At 39.4% G+C, this 15,559-nt stretch overlaps 1 protein-coding gene across 8 annotated transcripts in view; it reads right to left on the bottom strand.

The window, feature by feature from the left end:
• The window catches only part of CUNH8orf48 (chromosome unknown C8orf48 homolog), a 95,932-nt gene that overhangs the window by 52,367 nt on the left and 28,006 nt on the right, over nt 1-15,559 (bottom strand). The window lies entirely within an intron of this gene.

The raw sequence follows: 15,559 nt of genomic DNA, 5'->3' as shown, positions 1-15,559 counted from the left end.
AAAAAAAAAAAAAAACAGAAATGGAGTCATTATTCAAATACATATCACACTTGCTGTGTTTCCCAGGGTGATAGGCACTGCTGTTGAAAGAAAACTGGAAATTTACTGCTACAGCCCACTGAAGACAAAATCATGAAGACAGACCTGTACACAGCTGCCCAGAAATTCTATTTTAACAATGTTCTTTTATCACATAGCAGGAGCTGCACATAGACTCAGAGTGGAGATCAGAGTGCAGGATTCAGACTTCCACCCTTCTCTCTCCTAAGAATATTTAATCTTAGTCCAAACGTTCCTTATTTGTAGTGCTGTTTCCTTAGGTGATCATCTCTAAATGTCCATCCAACCGTCCCACTGATAATACCTTCTGAACCTTTTGGCAAATTTAATTCCAATTTGACAAAGGCTCAGAGGAGAGCATGTTTCATGAAAACAAGAGGCTGGAAAGAGCAGGAGAGAGGAACTGTCTCCTTATAGCAACTTCTTACAGCAAGGAGTTCTTGACTAAGAGAACGAACTCAGCGTTAGCTCATTTGTTACACATCTGATGACTCACGCAAGATGGAGACGAAAATGTGCCCCTTAAAAAAAGTGTCTTAAAAAATCCACAGAAATGTRATGTAGTATTACATTGTGGGTTAAATGACCTTGAGTACAAATTTAGCACTGCTAACAGAACTCAATAAAACTTAGCAGTATGATCTCATATTGTATTTTGAATCTGTTTCTAGCATCCTGCTCAGAGCCCTAAGCCTCTGCCTCTTATATGGTGGTCAAATTCAACTGCAAATTTAATATGGTTGCCCAGAGAGGTTGTGGAATCTCMTTTTCCGGAGATATTCAAAACCCTCCTGGACATGATCCTGTCTAACATGCTCTAGGTGACCCTGCTTGAGCAGGGGGGTTGGACGAGACGATCTCCAGAGGTCCCTTCCAACCTCAACCATTCTGTGATTCTGTTAATTCCACCTGTGCCTAGATATAAGACAAAACAGGGAAAAGATTGTTAGAAAATACTGTGATTGAAGGCCACTGGCAAACCTGAAGCATGCGGTTTGCTCCCATTCAGCAGCCTTTCTTGGGAACTTATAAATGCACAGATGACAGTTTCTTTTAAGAAYTTAGTGAAATGAGACACTTATTTCTCAACAGAGCACAGAATAACATCTCCTCCTAAGGAGATTCATTCTCTTTTTTTATATATCTGTGCATATATCATAACAAGGTAGAACATACAATTTGTGAGTTTCCAAAACTCATCCATATGGCCATATTTTCTCTTCCCTCGAGCTACAATTCATGAAAATCCCAAGGTATGAACACTGTGTCTCAYGCAGCAATCAAGGCCAAAGGCAAGAGATTTACTTCAGCAAAAGTACAAGAAGCATCCCATGTTGGTCAAAGAATGAATTAACAGCATACGTATACTATTTGTTATACATAATGAAGCAAGTTTTGAATCGATCAYTCAGATTCCATTCTGTTGTTGTTAAGATTAGCTCAGTGATATCACCACAATCTTGACTGGTCTGGAAGTTGGTTAAGTTTTTGGGGATATGGCATTATAGCTGACAAAAACCATACTAGAGGAAGGTCAATCTTTAACTCAACAAATTTAGCTAGATGGGCAGYGTTACATGTTGGGTAAGACATTTCTTCCTGATTCTTACTGCTCATAATCAACTTATTTCCCTGCTAAGAGCAATCCTGGACGAGCTCTTCGACTAYGGCACACACTGAATACCCAGTGAGCATGAAATGGGAGATTCATTAATAGCACTAAACAGTTAAAACCCAAAACTCCCCTCACTAATTTTTTTGTCTTACTATGGCAGTATATCTAATAGCCTTTCTCCAAGATATGGAGATACATGACTACATACAYGATTACAATTACATACATACATACATGAGAAATCACGATTATGAGAAAGAGTAAGAGAAACTCATCAGTTTTCATTTACAGTCTGGGTAACCATGAATACACCAAACAAAACTACCATAGGATCACACTTCTTTAAAGTATCTAAAGATACATCTTAAAATTTGATCTGTTTCAAAGTAAATAAGCAAAAGCCACACTTTCCTATTTACTGGACCTCTTCCCTCATGTACCTGCTCACTTTAATAATTACCACCATTTACAGATATTTTGACTTTATTTAGAATGGTGGAGCCTACACAGCTCTCAGAGTGGGAGCTGGATTCTGTTCTGGCTCAAACATCATGAGCAGAGCAGTTAACCAAATACTGATTACAGAGCCTTTCCTGCTGGCAGCATTTGAGCCAGCAGAGCTGTTTGACTCTCAGATCCCATGCTGAGTTTGCAGCTGGCAATTACAAAGAACTCCACCTTTCTATTTATTACTTGAGAAGATTGGATAGAGAAACCACTGAGAAATCACAACCATGGAACCCYACCAAGATCCTGTTAGGGTCACTTCCAGACTAGAACCACAAAACACATGAAAGCAAATGTTTACATTTTGCTCTATAAAATACAGTGGGGAAAGCAGTGGGAGGGATCTAGCAGGCCAAAAAAAAAAAAAGAAAAGGCGCTATCTTGTGTCAATACCTCCCTCCAACCCCTCAGTTCCTAACCTTGCAGGATTCCAAAGTCCATAACTTCTTTTAGCACACCAGCTGCTTCTCCTTCAGAAATGGTGACAGCAGGCAGTGTGAAAATGACATGACTTGGAGACAAACCAGTTTTATTTAAAAACAACACATATATATTACACACAATATTCCAAGTTAAAAGAACATTATTGAGAATGCTAAGTCAAATACCCAAAAGTTCATAAATTCCAGAAATAAAATTGCCTGTGTGGTCTTAATTTGAATCCCTCATGTTACCCAGTATGCTACTGCCTTTAATTACGTGATCAAATATTATTTTTTCCACGAGACCTTGCCTCACTCAGTCTACAGGGTGGGTGACTCCAATTAATGAGCAGCTATTCAGTATTTGTTTTCRTCTTGTCGTTTGGTGTGTAGCCCATTTCTAATGGCTTGTCTCCACAGGGGGTTACTCAGAAACAGTTGAACAGCTCCCTGATTGAATGCTTTATTACAGAACAAGGTCATTTCATCTCTGCTTAGTTTAACCCACTTTCCTTCCTCATACATAAACCCTACTCTGAGAGCATATGATTAATTTATTCATGGCTTTTCTAGGGTTCACATTACTAAGACATTCTTGATGAATTTATTGTCCCAACACTTCCATTTTATCTCCACTGGCTGGTGAAAAAATGACTAGAAAGTTTCTGTGCTGTAAAAGTATTCATTAATTCAGGATATCCAATTTAGAGAACGAAAGCATGCTTTTTGTAGAGTGCTTACCATTATAGAGTGCTTTAAATGTTGACAACTCAGTTCTAGCTCTAAGTATACAGTTTTTGCAAATCACACATCACCTCAAACTGAGTATCCAGAAAATGAAGAACATTCAGTTAATGAATACTTCAAAAAGGTTTCATTTTAAGCAACTTGTCATTAGGATCTCTGTAGTGAAGGCAGAAATTAAATCCGGTTTTCCAAGGCTGCATTTAACTGTGCTAGCAATCATACCTAGCGATGTGGTTATCAAGGGARTAAGCAGTGCATACGCACCCAGATCCACGGACTCAAAGGATTCCGGTGTCAGGCTAGAAAGAAGGACCAATGTCAGTCATACATTCTCTACTGAGAACCTTCTCTTTTTTCTTGCACTCTAAAAGTATTGTTTGATAAATACTCCCAAATTTCTCCAACCAGTGAAGCTGTATTTCAATATTCAAAGTTTTTTTCATGATATAGCCTGAGTTTATCACTGTATTGACATGTTTTGTGTGGGCCAGTGCAAGAAGGTGATGAGACACTTTGTCAGTGGGTTTCACTTGTGTTAGCTGGCAGGAAAGTGCTGGCAGGAAAGTACTGGCAGGGGGGTTTTTGTTTCCATTCCAGCTCGCAGAGGGGCATGCTTTCAGAGCCGATGATCTGTTTCCCTCAGATCGGACCCTTTCTTCTCCATCACTGCTGAAATCTCTCTGTTCCAGTCCTGTCTTCATGTCTGGTTCTTCATCCTAGTTTCCCATTTTCCTCACTGGATAATATCAGTGTCCGCACTCCTGTTGTAGTCTCTGAAGATTCACTCTCATAGCTGCTTCCCTTCCAGATAATCCCCCATCAGTTCCTCCCCTAAATGTTCCTCTCCAAAATTCCCTAAATGTTCTCTTCCAGTAAAGCACAGCTTAACTACTTTCCTTGAAAGTACTGGCTCCCCAGCCTAATCACCCTCTACATATTCCTTAACCAAATGCAGTCTTTCTTTCCTCCCACTCCCAGTCTCCTTGCTGGGTCAGTCACCAGCTATCCTCACCTCAGGTCTAAGTATAACTCAGCCTGCAAAAACCCAAAATAACAATTCATAAAAGACCTCGTCTGACCCAGGCCACTTCCAAGAAGACCACTTCACATGGTCTGTGAAGATGGAATCTGCAGGTACTTGGCTAAATGTGTCACATGTCCACAAGACCTGAAACAATTTCCATAGCCTGTATTGTGCTTACACTTTCAGTTTGGCGAAACTTGGGTAAATTTTAATATAGAAGAAAACAACTGATCATGGTGACAAATGTCATCACTCCATTAGCTTTCAGTCAGTTCCATGTTTCAGAAACAGACGCACTAATGCTTTAGAAGGAAAGACCAACAAAACTGAGACAGACATAGCTGGCACAGTGTTACATGTTTGGCAACTCTGTAAAGTAATTGTGCACAACTCTGTACACAACTTAAGTAAAAAGCACCGGGAATCCTCAGGAATAAAGGAGGTGACCAGGCAAGTGCCCAAGATGAGGTCTTGCACTCAAACTGATGACACATTTTGCTTGTCTTCTGYCTCTGGGCATCAATGTACAGAACCATACTGATTTTGATAAATATCAATAAAACAGTAGGGTACAATGATGAATATACAGCAGCCCATGCTATGGCATGTAAGAATGGCTGCATAAAAATGGCAATATAAAAATTACAGTTAAATGAAAAGAGGAGATATRCACATCCCTTGGCATGGGAAGAGAGAACACAAAAGGATGTCTAGGGAYGTGGAAAACACAGATCTTCTGGTGRTAAGGAAGGAGGTTGCAGATTGTCCCTGAAGCATGAGAAGAGAGAATAGACTCAAGAGTGGCGCATAGATTACYRTGGGTAGAAGCATCTAGCAGCAACAGCTAGATCAGACTTCAAAAGCAAGGATACATGTTACCTTAGAATACAAACACACAGCTGCTYTGTAGAAATGTAAGGGAACTAAGGTGGTTTCAGCTATCTTTACACTCTCTAATATCTGGACTCTCCTGCAGGCCATTTGCAGTCAGCACTACCACTAAAGCACAGTGTGCCCATCAGCACACAGTACGTACCTTCCACTGGAGAACATCTCAGTGATTCAACAAGCTTCTCCTCTATAGATGAAGCAAAAATGTTAACCCTACTTCATGTCCTAATATATTGTTGTGATGGTAGAAGCAAGACAAAAAGATGGAAAAGTGGAGTTCATAATAATGAATTTACCAAAACTCCCTTTTCCTGTTGTCCCGCCCCAAAAACCAATGCTCTGCAGAAGCAGCCAGCTGCAGTGCTTCCTGGTGGGCYTTCTGGGCAATCTCTGCAGGAAGGCAGGCAGTTGTTGCAGTTTCCTTATCAAAAGAAAACGATAGAGACAGTTAACCTTAGCTCTGCCAACTGTTGAACAGAGCCTCGTCATGCTCCGAAAGCTTCTGTATCTCTGTATTAAAGAAGAAAGAATCACAGATACRAAACACAGGAGGTTATGTATAGTCCATGGAAGTCCATTTATAACAGGCTGCCTCTATTTCATGAACGGGAGCTATTGTCCGGAGGCATGACTGGTGTTTAAATTTAACTGGCACCCGACAGGAGGCAAGAGAGGCAACAAAAGAAAGTCTAAGAAACGACAAGGTTAGCGCTGGCAGACACCTATTCTGGGATTGCTCTGGGTCATTTCTAAGAATATGTCAGCCTCCTTAACAGTGCTGGCCTTTGCAATACAGTGGTGTAAAACACGGTGCACCTATTCTACGTGCATTAGAATGCTCTTACTATATTTCAAATTTCCAGAGCATTCGTTATTTGACTCAAGCTGTTTCTAGGAGATTTTTGTTCCTGTAAAAGCAACGTTGACTCTCTAGACACCAGTATTAGGAATAGAAATGTATATATATATATGTATATATATACGCATAAAAGGAGTTAATCTTAGTGGAAAAGTCTAGATTTACATTGTTGTTGCTGAATCAGAATTTGTTTCACACCTAATAAATGTGCAACATAATGCAATAAGGCAAGCCCAGAACTGTTTTATGGTAAGAAAACAAAAATCACTATATAAACTCACACATGCTGATTCTATAGTACAATATGCTGATATTTGTCAGTTCCAAATACTTTTTAAAATGCTTTTATGCTTACGGGGGGAAACAAAAGAGGAAACCAGCCCAAAAGAGGATTTCCTCCCTACGCCTGCTAAGTGGTATCTGTCTTTTGCGAGGCCGTGATAAAAATGCACTGCCTGTAACTGTGGACGCTCTCATTCCCACAAGAACATTGACTCCTCTACCGAATCCTTCAAGACTTTCAGTTTGTAGCAACAGACTCTCCAGGAGAATAATGTGCTGTGTAAGAAAGCATTTGCTTCCATTAATATTATCTGTAATGCCTTTTGATTTCAGACTTTCTTCTTACTCTTAAAAATGGCATTAATTAGAAATTTCCAACTTACATCACCCATTTTATTTATTTTATATACTCATTTTTTTGTCATTTTTACATTGTGTGCTCATCCGGGAATAGATTGCTAACTGATTTTTTGATTAAGTCAATTTTATCTTGCTAATAAAATCAAACTTTCTCACTAGGATGGAAGAGAAGAATAGTATACAAGCACTGAAACTTTTTACAGAACGTGTTTTCATGTCATTATGTTTGGTAATAAATCTTGGCTCTTGCCCTGCAGTCAATATTTATAACTTTATCAGATGAAGAGGAATTTGATGGCCTGCTTTTCGTGAGAAATTTTGCTTTTAATAATTCGTTATTTAATGCCTACCTCCTCACTTTTGGATTCTAATAGCTTCTAAATAAGCAAAGCCAAAAAGAGATTCCTTTCTCACGGTATGAATGTAAGACGGTGACCCATTACATCTACTGGACTTGTTTCAGTTTYTTCATAATGAGAAAGCACCTCGACAACACAGACATTGTAGGTAGAACAGAAGAAAACATTAGCTTGAGAGAAATCTCTTTGTATTTTGTACATATAGTACAAGTGGTGTGTGACGCAATTTAATTTCACAGTGTTTACAGTTCAAATTTCTAGGAGAAAGGGCAATCTACAAGTGTGAAAAATTACTAATTATAACATTTAAAATAGAAGTAGCAATGGAAATGTCAACAATCTGACTGGGACACCAGAGATTTCTGCAGYGATGAATAAGGAACATTTCATTGCAGACTAAGAGTGAAGCTTTGGGTCATTTTTCAAGACTTGAAGGACTGAAGAGAAACTCTCAAGTTGTTTCTAATGTTCATTTTCCTTCAATCGCTGTCAGAACTTACTGTGGTCTTTCTAATGGCTTCCATGAGCTTTGAATAGTATTTGCTGTCATGAGACCCTAAGCACAAAGATACTTCGGTTTAAGTCCTGTTGAAATCAGTGGGAATATGTCACTGTTGATCAGGATCTGTGCRCTCAAGCATAATACAACATTTTTATTGATTCACTGATTTTCTGGAAAATACAGGTTTTCTGGAAGAAATAGGGCTACGCCATATAAATATTGTTCGTGCAGTTGGTCAATAGTCCTCTGATATAACCACAACCTTCAAACTGGCTGATCTAGTCCTTGACCAGTTACAAGCCATGAAACAGAGAAGATTTAGGAAGTAGCAAATATGGTAGTATGAGAAATTTCAGTTTATTACTCATACTGGATTAAGATCAAATGCAGCATAAAAATAAATTAGAACATTTTCAGACATTCCTACAGAGGAAATGTGTCTTATTTAKGAGTTCATAGGCAAAAATGCAGCAGAAAGATATGTATGTATAAAGATGGAGGAAAAACTACTGTTTCAACTAATACAAACTGRTAAGAATTTGTATTGCCAGGGCTTTGCAACTGACTAAAACAACCAAATATATAAATACAAGTAGGTAGGTAGTTAAGTATATAGACAGATAGATAGAGATAGACATATCCTTCYCAATCAAAACAAGAGTCTCAAGTCAGAAACTATGTATAAAAAGAAATAAAAAGAAAAGTTTTACAGAATGGATAACACAGAAGCCTYCAGGCAGTAAGAGCAAATTAACTTGGGAATGAAAAAATAAATAAGGACTAAACAGATCTTTTACARTCTTTGTTAGTCTTGTTATCTTACTTTTCATTGCTAGCTGGCAATAAAGAGAAATTATTAAAAAATAAAACCAAAGAAAACATCTCAAACTACACGTACAGAGGAATGGATGACACTGTTGAAAATTAGGCCTCTGCACACTTGAAATAAAAATTATATATAGGGGCAAATCCTCCAGCTAACAAAAAACAGGTTTTCTACAAAACTGGTTCAGAGATACTACCCCATTTTCAAAGCTCAAGCACGAGGACAGGCTATAGGTGTCTTTTCAGCATGTTTGTATTGTAGTGGAGATGTAAGGGGCTTTTTCCCTACTACATTCATTTGTCTTGTAAAAGAAGGAATTGCAATTCTTCTCAAGTTTAACTCCTTTAAGAGACCCATGGTAAGCAGGGAGCCTGGAACAGGCGCAGGTGTGCACCTCAGGTCTGAAGGATTCAGAGAAAAGTCTGTAAGTTATACCCTACAAATAAGGCAGCAAAGAACTGCACTGCACACTGAAGTATTTTGAGTTGCACATTTTCATCGACACTGCAGTGAAGCTTGCTTTTCCTGATGTGATGCAACTCAGTAGCGTTTCTAATCCTGAGTCCCTTATAGGCTCATTCGAAGTCTTCATTAAGAAGATGCCAAGAATTAACATTTTGACTGTTTCAGCTTTTAAATATCAAATCTGGTTAGTTTTTTTGCAAGCTGAAAGAAGGATAGTTACTCTGTAGGCAGGTGCTACTTGTTGGACGACCAGCTGAGTCATTTTTGGGTGTATAACAGATAAATCTCCTGTAGACAATTTTATACCAACTGGATAGATCAGGCCTCTTGTCTTTATTGTGCATTCAGCTCACTTCCCCTTTGTCTGAATCATGTTTTTAGAATGGAGCTTCTTCTGGGCAGAATGCTTCTGTAAGCACAGGAATAAGATATTGCCTACTTTTCCAAGTTAATTTCTTTTAAAAAGTGTGGACATGAGGAAAGTGGCAGAGGGTGGRTTGTGACTTAAAAGCAGATGGAAATGCAGAAGAACAGTTGCTTAGCACCTACAAAAGTCAGGCCTACTTTTTCACAAGATATATATGTACTTAGGTAGCCATATTYAGGCATCCACATTTGAGTTTTGGCCTCTAACTAACCTAAATCCATCTCAGGTTTTTTGATGCGGTTGATGATTAAATAAAGAAAGACCTTAGAAGTCGTAAGAACCATGCTGCGGTCCTGGCAGTAATCAGTTCTGCACTCATGGACAGCTTTTGCTCTACCTACGYTCCTATTGGGAGCTTTGCCATCTATTAATGAATGAAACACAGGGATCAGAAGAAGCCACTGTAGAAACTTAATTCTAAGATGATTTCGCAGTCAGTTGGACAATAAGAGATCAGCCAGCAGCCTTCTTACCTTTGTCTGAGTAAGAGATGCAAATTAAAGATTGCAGTATTTTATGTGGCCACGGGTATGTTTTGGAATGGATCTATTTATCCAGGACCGAAATAATACAACGAAGAAGGATACAGAGAGAAAGACCAAGCATTTGAGATACTAAAAAAAAAAAAAAAAAAAGACAGCCAAGAAGAATGTGCTCAAAATCACTTGGAAGCTGGAAGCGTTTATTTTACATTCTACTCTATTTCTTACTCAATTAGGAAAACTCACCTGATAAAAAGAGCAAGAGATTACCCAGCTTAATGACACAGATAAGGAAGGAAAACAGAYGCTTTTAATTCCCATAAGCATCTCCTGTCTTTGTCTCAGCCTGCTTTTTATGCCTGGATTATGCTAACACTATTAATCTTTGTGTCTGTGACTAACTCCTGGGCTTTTATGTTAGTGACCTGATTCTGCACTAACATGCTCCTCCCAGTTTGGTGAAGCTCCCCATGTGATCTATTCTTCCCCCTAAATAAAGTTGAAAAATTTGGCTGGGATCAGAGAGTGCTGCTGAGGTAGCTGGTGTGTGCAGCTCTTCCACCCTCCCCAGGTCTGCAGCACAACTAACGCGCCTGTTCAGCGCTAGCTGCCGCTCGGTTTTAAAGACCAAGGGGGACGAAACCGGGCAGTTAACAAGGCACCAGGCTGCCTCCACCACAGGGCTCTCGGTCTTGCCACCAGCCCCGAGCAGCCTCCCCTTTTGAAACCAGCCCAGCGGGCTGAGGAAGATGTGGCCGGAGAAGGTGAGTGCTGCATGGTTATGATGAATCCTTTGTGCGGAACCAGAGGCTCATTAGGAAGTGCTGGAGGGAGGCGGCAGCGGTGGCAATTAAAAAAAAAAAAAAAAAGGGGGGGGGGGGAAGATACAGAAAAAAATAAAAGAAAAAAGCCTCCTTTCCTTCCCCTGCTATGCAAAGGGCAAATGGCACGTGTGCCCTTTTCAGAGGGAATCTACCTGGTGAGTTGAATTCCTGGCAAAGTGCTGCTGGCGTGGGGCGGAGAGGCAGGCAGGGAAAAGCCGGAGCAGGGGAAGCCGCCCGCGGAAGATGCACCGTTGCGTGGCCGGGGCAGGCRGGCGCCCCCAGGGCCGGGGGCACCCCGAGGGCTGCCCGCGCTGCCCTCTGCTCCCRCGGCGCGGTACCACCATGCGGGGCTGCCGCAACACCTTTCCCTTTTCTCTACGCGCGTATTACAAGCCTCCCCCCTTCCTTTATCCACTTCTGCGGGTGGTCGAGGGGGGCAAGCAACACACCCCTTCCTCCCCTTCCATATGTGCACCCGGGCAGTAGGTCCTGCTACATATACACGTAGACTGAATCCTTCATCCCACAAATGAGAGAAGGCAACGTGCCTTCCATACGCCCAGCGTTCCCCTGCATGCACGGCTAACGCAACGTGCAGGCAACATGCCATGTAACCCAGGGCTCTAACACGCTGATCGATCTATAAGGCATTTCACGTTACTTATCCCTTTTTTTGGAACATGATTTTAAGTTAAAAGAAAAGTTAACCCTCACTAGTAGGCATGATGCCTAAGGAAAGTGTTTAATCCCCTTCTCTCACACTAGGGCTTTAGGTTTGGTACKGAGACCTGCATACTGCATGCAAGTTCTTTCTATGCCAAAGACAAAGTACTTCTGTGTTAAGGCTGGGAGAGAGGAGAAGGTGGCAGTGAGGAGGCTTACTACTTATTAAGATTACACCCAGAGTATCCCCAGTCCACGCTGTGGGGAAATAAATATGATCTTATTCCAGAAACGTAACAACACAAAGTAGCTGCAGCTAAAATGACATTCCTCACCCCCTCTCTATGTCCCCTGATTCCTCCCACCCTCTAACTTATTTTTCTTGCACAATTTTGAAGGTGAAATTCCTTGAGTACTGAACATATTGTAGTCCTAGGCTGGAACTATCCATCAAGAATAAGCACACTGTCTGGAAGAAGAATTTTTCCTTTTAAATGAATTGAATACTTGAATATTCAAATAATCTTTTCACTCTTGAGAAAGTTTAAAAAAAAAAAAAAAGTTATCCCTGTAGGATTTTCAATCTTGGCAATTTTAGACCCAAGAGAAAGGCTGCAAAGCATCCCATCCGCAATTACATCCCTCACTAGCAGCAGGGAAGGAGGAAAAAAAGGAGAGGAGAGATTTTTTAAAAAGATCTCTCTTCTTAGCCCTCTCCCATTTGTTCATTTTCTTTTCACAACTGATTTGCCCAAACCAAAACCTTCTCTCACCTACAAAGAAAATGAAAATTTAATGAAAAGGACACTGACTTTCTTAAGATCTAATTTTATGAAGATCCTGCTTCTTAGGTTTTCATTTTGTTCATTTGAATTCAACTCCAAACAGCTTTCAGTTTTCATTTATCCTTTAGTTCAAGAGAATGATTAAAACAATCACTTGTATCTGGACAGGTAAGTACTTGTTCTGACTCAAAAAAAAAAAAAGTAAGATGGAGCTAATGTAGGACAAACTGATCTCAGAGGCAAATGGAAAAGTCATTGAGTGATTTTGAGCATCAGTGGAGGCTAGGGAATTGCTTGCATTTCAGGAGCTACATTTTCACAGAAAAACATCTAGAATATAGACAAATGGAAAAGTTCATAGGCTGCCTCTGTAATCGCAGGATGTAATTGCCCCTGATTTAGAAAGGGATGTGGGAAGAACCATGTAGAACATTGTGCAAAARGAAAAGAATATGAACTAAATTAGTAAAAAGTCAACCATGAAAGACAATTTCCAAAGGGAAAAAGGGATCTAGCTTTTATGGGGTACATTTTCCAGCTGATCATACGCAATTGTTTCTATAGCAGGAAAAAAAAATGGCTTATCTGCAAGATCCAGCCTCTGAAAAAAGGAATACTGTGGGAAGTGTTGAGAAAAGAAATCTCAACATAGTTTTTAAAATGCAGCAAAGCCTATTTCAAAGTGAACATCATAAAGGAACAGGTCTGTTCAAATGTTTACAGAGTAACACTTTCATGTAGCACTATTCTCCAAATTAAAATGCCAAAGGAAAAAAAAAAAGAAAAAAAAACAACTTCTCCAAATAGGAGCACATGAAAGGAGTAAGACTTGAAATCTCTTCCTAATATGTTGTATTATAGCATGCATAAGCCTCAGTCAGCACATTTATTAGGAGCATTTAATATAGAATTTCAAAGCTGCTGCAAAAACTGTTATACAGAGATTTCATTGATCAACTCTCTTCACACCAAGAGACAGACAAGAAGATTAAACCGCACATCAGACAGGTACATTTTGGTAGCACTGGTTTGAGTATGGAAATCAGCAAGCACTTAATCTATAACATGATGTACTTGTAGCCTGTCCCTGCAAACAGGTGCTAGCAACTTCCATACGTACTTGTACCGTGCACGTACAAAAGATAGTAACATTTGCCAAAGCACGCAGTTACAAGAAGGCTATAATCATGCCTAAGAAGCTGCTGGTGTTTATMAAATCACTTTTGTGCCAAATTAACATGTCATGAGAAGTCACCTTAAAATCAATAGGATGAATATGAGTTTCAGAGAGAGCCTACAAAACAACAGATCTGTTGCTTCAGTTGTCCTCACTTCAAGGGTTACTTAATTTAAATTAAATCCTTACAAAACAGAAGCAGCTCCACATAGCTCCTCTACAAACCAAAAGCCCACAGAAATTGTGTATTGCATTTATGGTCCACACAAATCACAGGCAGACATGCCCACAGTAGTAGTTCGGGAACGTAAAAGCAAAACCTTCAACTTCCATCTGAAACAACAGAAGCAGCTTTCCTCGGCACCTCTCAGTGCAGAGAGGGCATCTGCTCTAAAATTCCTTCCTTTTTTCACATTCAGTCTCTCTCTCAAAATTACCTGAACCTCCTGCAGTTTTTAAGAGAATTAGGATATTCCTGGTCCTATACTGATTCAGGAAASCAGGAGATATTGTTCCTTTCAAAGAAACAAGATTGGACTTTCTGTTATATATCTGATCAGTGCTGGAATGAGCTATTACAAGTAATTCCAAAACTTGCAGTCTTTTCCTGCTCTTGCGTAAGGGAGGAGAAAACCTCAAAACAAAACCATTAGACAGCCTAGAAAATTCACCATCATATTTCCAGAGTATAATGAAGACAAAACAGGCTGAACAACTGCTAAAAGCAGACCTTCCTGGTTCATTAGGATAAAAATAGGGTAATGCATTCTAAGAGATTAAGTTCTGAATTTTATAGACTTAATTAAAAGACTAATTGACATGCTTAAATCTTCATTTAGGTTGCTTGTTATATCACTGGACATCATAGCAAGGATTATAGGCAAATTAAGTTTCTAAGGTGTGATTAAGTATAAAAAAATCTAATATAGATCTTTTTTTGTTCTTATTTGCAGATAACAATTAGGAAAGCAAAGGTAAAAACAGGTCATTTGATTTTAATGCTTCTCAGGTAAATCTGCCAAGTTTAACACCTACAAACCTGTTGACATTACAAACATATCTGAGGGATGTTGCTGTTCTGTAATACCCAAATATTTACTATTTAACACCTTCAAAGTGCACACAACCAATTGAGAAGTATGAAATCTAGTAGGCTCTCAGCTGAAAGCTGACTAGCACTTCRCAGTTTGGGAATCTTAAGAGTCCCAAAAGTATTTTTAAGCAGCCGAAGATGAAGACAGATCCATCTGTAGTATGTACAGGCTTTTTTGAAAATGTCTGTGTTGGTCTTACCTGCATCTTTGAAATCCCCTTAAAATCTGGCYGTTGGGCCTTACAAGAGTTTAGAGAAGATACAGTGAAAAACAGGTAGCAAGACTGACACACCTCACTATGTGCTTCTTGGATTCTTTTCTCCCTTCTCTCCTTTCCCTCCCTCCACCTTGTTCCCGCTTTCTCTTGCTCTCACTCCCACTCTGGCTTTCATCTGCAATTTTGTGCACGAGTGTATTAGTAGATGTCTTGCTACACTAGCTCTAGAGGAGGAGAAAAGAATCATTTGCATATCAGGTTTACAACATGATAGATACATTTCATACAGATGTCTACATCAAAAAGATGCAAATGTAGAAGTAGGCACATTCTCCTCCAACTGCAATAAACATGGAAGACGCATTTAAAAGGCATCAGGGGAATTTACAAGCAGAAAGAAAGCTTAGAACTACATTAAAAAGCCAATACATATTTAAGATGATATAAACGCTAGAAGTAATTCTACATTTGATTTGAAAATGAAGCTTGTGTATAAATCTATATGAATACATGAAAGAGATGTACACAAGCTAGATGTCATGGATTCTCCTCCTACTGAAATCAAAGAGATTTTTGATATTGATTCACAAGGAGTAGGATTATAGTTTCAGGCCAGTGGTCTTTACCTTGAAAACATGTTTTTGAGTTCACTTGAAAACAGTATCATAGACCCAATTTTCTTGTTTGCTGCTGGTTTATATATTTCTGGCAACTATTCTTCCTCAACAGATAAAATCAGGAAGTTAAAGAAGGGAAGTGTGAGTTGACCTAAAGGCAGCATATGCAAAACGAACTTCATATTAAAATAATAAAACTGCAGTACCTAATCTGTAATCTCTGGCCCTCATCCTTTTAATGAAGCTGGAGATTTCGACATTTGCAGAAGGTTCCTTCCTTCAACTGAAATGAAGAACCAAAAAACAGAGTTATCCTAACCAAAAAAAAAAAAAAAAAAAAAAAAAAAGCAAAAC

This window comes from Rhea americana, unplaced genomic scaffold (assembly GCF_003343005.1).
Source record: "Rhea americana isolate MKP2758 unplaced genomic scaffold, rheAme1 scaffold_90, whole genome shotgun sequence".
NCBI classification, from domain to species: Eukaryota; Metazoa; Chordata; class Aves; order Rheiformes; family Rheidae; genus Rhea; species Rhea americana.
Note: the sequence above shows the minus strand (reverse complement) of the source record. Positions and strands in the feature narration are given on the sequence as shown.